The following is a 5,595-nucleotide window of genomic DNA, read 5'->3' on the forward strand; positions in this document are numbered from 1 at the left end:
CCGCTCCCCCTGTTCCCCCCCCCGCCCAGTGCACACTATGATGTTGTATGTATGTAATCTCCAAAAAAGCTAAGGCTTTCATTAAAAGTAGAATAATTTTGTAGTTCCCTTTCTCTTTGTACAGGACAGGGTTGCTGCAATTTTATTGTCCCACAGTTTCCTGTTGCCACTTGCAAAATGATTTCTTGGCTTCTGGAAGGCTGAGGTTGTGATCCTTTAAGCATCATTAAAGCAGCATGTTTGAATGTCCATAATTTTTTGTCCCTCTGATCATCTCTGAGGTAATAAGAAGTATTTGTAGGTACCTCACTCTCTGTATTTCCATTAAAAATTACCAGTAGAAATGGAGAAACTTGGTATAACAATAACTCGGGTATGTTTTTGTTGGCTTTTTTCCCCCAGACTCTGTTGTCCCACACTTTCCCACTGTAAGCTTTCCTACTATTTGGGTTTTTTGTAACAGGTCAAAAATTGGGAGATTACAGATTATTCGGTTGAGTATTATACCTGAGAGTATAGTAGGCAGGTTTCCTGAAGCTTTCTGCTCACTGTTAAAGAAAGCACTGATCACCATAGGGCATGCAGTTTTACTGACAATTTATGGGGGCAACTGATTGATTTTAATGCAGTTATTTATTTTAAACATTTTGTACTCATAACTGAATAGGATTTTTTTCCTCAGTAGGTCTGTGAACTCTTACTCTTTTTCCATTGAGTCAGGGAAGACTAGAAAGGGTTAAGCAGAAAGCATTGCCCTTCTCAGTTGAAGTTGCCAGTGTTAATGTCACATGCTTTTTCTAGCAGAGGACAGTATTCTGGAAGTGGAGGTTGAGCCACATTCGTAAAAATTAAATTAAGAAATCCACTTTGTGTGTGTACCTTTGTATGCATACACGTGCACACAGCTGTATAAGTAGCTGGGGTTAATGCCAGCTGGCATATTGGAAGGGGTTGCTGATTCTGCCTAATTGCTGCTGCCTGGTTTAAGGCTGTTACCATACTCACATTCTTTGAGGTTGATGACTGCTTGAGCTGTTACTGTAAGCAGTAGTTATCTGATGTCTCCTGAGCCTCGTGACTTGTGGTGAAGAGTTGTCAGTGAGGTCTATGTCAGTACTTTGTATACAGGAAATGCATTCTCTGTAATGTCAGGGGTGTTCATCTGCTGTCTTTCTCACCTGAGCTCTTGTGAGCAGGGGGAGAGAAGACAAGACTGGAGTTGAAACTGTAGCCAAATAGGATAGAAAGATGGAGATTTTGAGAAGGAAGTATGGCTCAATCCTTCAATAGCCCATTGCAATAGAAATATTACTGGAAAACTAAATTACCCACTCTGTATAAACAAACAAAACAAACAGAGAACTTATGGTTGACCCTAAATCTTATTTTTTGACTTCTGTGTTCCTTCATAGTGAATGCTTTGTCAACTGAAGGAGCTGAGAGGTGTCTTAATGCATTTTGCTCTGCGTCTCACATCCTCCATATGAATCCGTGCCGGTTGCTTTGCATACTTGCAAAACAATGAGGGTAGTGTTTCCTGGTGGTTGAAGAGAAGGTGCAGAGGGTGTCTGCCAGCTCACAGCAGTCAACACGCTCTTTGTTGATAGTCCCACTGAAGGCAAGCATGCCCGGACCATTGATGCTCCATGCTCATACTTAAGGCTGATGTACGTTAATGCTATCAAAAGAAACAGCTTTTACCGATTGCTTTACTAATGTTTTTGAATCATGATAATTAAGAAACACTTCTGTTGTCTTTACAGACTTGTAGTGCTACTCCTGATTTGCAAATAATTTGGTTTTTTGTCTTTGTGGAGAGCAGTTGTGAAGGTATAAGAGATGGCTTTTTTTCTTCTTTGAGTTGTGCAATGCTGTGTAGGTACTGTTCGAATTATGAAAAAGGTATTTCATACAGTCCAAAGAGATACAGTAGTGGTGCTGGGTATGATAGTAGACACTTTACTGTTGAGAGCAGTAGATTGCCTTGTATTTTATTTTTTTTCTTGTCCTTTTCAGCAGTGTAGTACTCTCAAGCAAAGTGAAAATGAGCTTTGCTGCAGTCTTGATTTGGTGGTGGGAGGGTGCATTTTACAGCTGAATTCTAAAAATAATATTTACTTCAAAAAAGGTTCAATTTCTTTTGGTCTCTTTCATATACTGCTAGTGTTGGCTTGTGTTGCTTTGAATCAGTGTCCCCAGAAGACAGGAGGCAGGCGGCCTGCGAGACAGAGGCACTGTTGCGTTGTTTGCATGGCTGTACTTGCCAGAATCATTGAGTGATTGGTGAACAACCTATTAGTGAAGGCCAAGAAAAGGATGGGCATACACTTTAGATATCAGTCTGATTGAAATAACTGTTACCTTGATGATTTTTTTATATATTTTGGGGGAATAGTATGATAGCAGTATGTATTTTACATCTGTTAAACGCATACCTGTGTTTATGGTTTTGCTAATTACATTAAAATGATGCCTGTGAAACTTTTTTTTTTTTCTCTCTGACAAATTGCATGCAGGAGAAACATCTTTGGATTGCTTCCATTAAGAAAGATTTATTCAAGTTATTATTTCCCTTGCTGTCTTGCTATATAAGATGAAGCCTTGGAGGCTTATGGAATAAAACTGTAGTGGTTTTGTTGCATGCTTTGGATTTTTTACGTATTGTTGGTCACTTCAAGACCAACAGGTAGAAGATGTGGTTTTCTCAGTGTTACGTATCTGTTTTCTCTGGAGTTTCACAGCAAGCTAATAATCTTCTGTCCTTGTCATGCTTTCCTCCTCACTGACACTTCTGACCATTTGCAGGATCATACCCCTGGACTGAGCTGGTACTAAAATAAGCTGAAGAAATGGAGTTGGCTACATACTTTCTGGCAGCTGTATGATTTTGTGTCTGGGGAGGTGTGCCACTGAATAAACAGAAATTGACTGTACAGACTGGGAAGATAACGCATGACTAAAAAATCATATAGGCAATACATATTGTATTTAGGAATAGATGATAGTGGTAAGTGGGATAAAGAGTTACAATTAGGAATAGATATAGCGTTGGGTATAGATAGCTCTACGTGATTGTTGCTGTTATTAACATTAAATGTGTCTGAAGGAAGGTCTCTGAATAATGGGAATGCAAATATTGAGACTGCTCAAATATTGAGGTGCTTGAATATGAGACGGTTATATTTTGCACTCTACAAAAATGTGGCTGTGAATTGGTCAGTATGTCAGAGTAGCTAGCTAAAATTTGTTTATGTTAAAATAAAGGCTCAGAGTATTTGATTCTCCTGAAAAGTCAATTTTCAAAGAAACCATTCTTTGTTGTTAGGTGCCACTTATACAAAGCTAAGGCACCCACTGTGCAGAGGGTCTGGTGCTTGTGATGACAGAATGGTGGTAATGGAGTATAAAAAAGGACAGGAAAAATTATTGACAGTGGAGATCTCTGCCTAGATTATCCTCATCTAACTTTCATCCTGTGAAATACTTGGAGAACTTCTTAACAGAAGCTGCTTGGATTCCAAATTCCAAAATCCCAGCACCAACAACTTCATTTGAAGTCAGTAGGCTATTTGTGTGCATGGTTTAAAGCTGAAGTAGTCTTCAGTCTTAATTGCGTAGTAGTGTGAGCACTGAAAGCTAATGGCTACTGGTAGCCTTGATCTCAGCATTCATAACTGCTGTTGCAGCAGATGCTTTCTTGGTTTTTTTTTTTCACCTACATTTTTTTGTTACCAGTGTCCAGGTTTCCTAACCTACTTGCCTGTCCACATCAGCAGTGTGTGTAGGTTATTACTTTTTTTCTGGGTTACTTTGGATTTATATTGACAAAATAGAAGGGCACAGTGCATCTTCTTGACCTTGGTTTCTTTTGCTTGTTTCTAGCTCAGATAGCTTTTGTTTTGAGTTGGAACCCTGAGAAAATCACCAGCTAGTTCTGTGTGCATGCTGTGCCTTAATTTTTGTTCTTGACAGGATATAATGGAAAATCCAGCTAGAACAGAAACATACTAAAGAGATGTAGTTACAGGTAAGACAGTTCTCTCTTTTTAAACATGCAGTTTAGGGAAGCAGATTTGGAAACTTTATTGCGAAGATCAGAAATGCATAATCAAGCCGATCTAACATCCTCTGCAACAGGAAGCTTGTGGACTGGAGAAAGCCACATGTGATACTCTTACAGAGCAAGCTAAGGAAACATGGTCTAGATAAAAACAGCTATTTTAGGATATGTGTAAAACCATTAGGTTAACAGCAGACAGTTTTATTTTTCAGTAGTTCACTTTCAGCAAGAGAAAACATACTTGTAGGGGGTTTTGTGCAGTTGTTTCAGCTTACTGGTCTTGTTCACAAACTGGGTACTGGATTAACATATAGTTCTGGAATCTGAAGACAAGATGTGTTTGGGAATAGATGCAGGTACACAAAGCTGTGATGGCAGTGCAGAAGAATCTTGACTGTTGGAAAGATGGCTTGAAAGAATAGGATATGATTTAGAAGAGTAAGTGAAATACTTTAGCATTAAAATAAAAAATAGAGACAGTGTTTAAATTGCTCCTGCCACCTCAGTCCCTACCCTCATCTAGGACAAGCCATGGATTATAAAATGAGAGTTAACAATGCAGCATTGTTTAGAGAGTTGTGTGTATGTATTGCCATGAGTAAATGGTGGTATAATCTGAAGGACGTGTAGAGTTGAAGCTTGTGCTCTGTTCTGTATTGTAAGGTTAAAGTACTGTATCAGTTTGGCCATTGTATTTCAAGAAAGATGTAGACACAGTTAATTTTCCTCAGGAGGGTAATGGTAATGACTGGTGATTTAGAAAAGATGGTATGTGCAGGAGGAATGATTGGATTAGAATTTTTGTAACCCAAGGAAAGATCAAGGGAAATTATAAGCTTTTAAGTGTGTAGCAGTTCACTGCAGAAAAGCGAACATCTGCCCTTGGTAGATGTGCCTTGCTTACTAATGGCAACATGGACCATTCTCTGCGTGTCCTGCTCTCATTGTTCGCTTTTTGTGTGTTCTATAAGAGCTATTTCTGTCCCGTGTCTGGTCTTAGGATTCTTTGAAGAAATCTATAAATTAGCGAAATCACTGAAGTATGGATTTCATCTAACCAGAAGGATGTGTATATAGACACTTCAGTTTAAACTCCTGAGGAGATGGAAGAAAACTTGCTCTTAGTTTTGCCAGCCACTTAGCCAGTAATGAACTAGATTCCTCGTCTAAAAAAGCGGATCATGTTCCCCACCTCTGTAAGGCTCGTGAGTTTTACTGAGGAAAGTGATACTAAAAAAAGCTAATTTAACATAAGCAACACTGATTTTATTTTCTGTGTGTGTATTGCATGTTACAGTGCAATACATAGAGCCTAGTCGGATATATCCTAGGAGTCTGTGTTTAGCTTTCTTGAGGGCTGGGACTAATTTGCTTTGGTAACGGCAGTTGGGTCTCTTCAGAATTACACTGTGATCTCTTGATATTGAACACTTTCAGAAAGGTAACAATGATTTATGTTAGATGTTGTGCTGGGTATGTCTTGGATCGTTGTGTGAATCCATATTTTTCTGGCCCTTTGAAACATCCTTTCTTCA

This window comes from Nestor notabilis, unplaced genomic scaffold (assembly GCF_000696875.1).
Source record: "Nestor notabilis isolate BGI_N333 unplaced genomic scaffold, ASM69687v1 scaffold15368, whole genome shotgun sequence".
Taxonomy (NCBI): Eukaryota; Metazoa; Chordata; class Aves; order Psittaciformes; family Psittacidae; genus Nestor; species Nestor notabilis.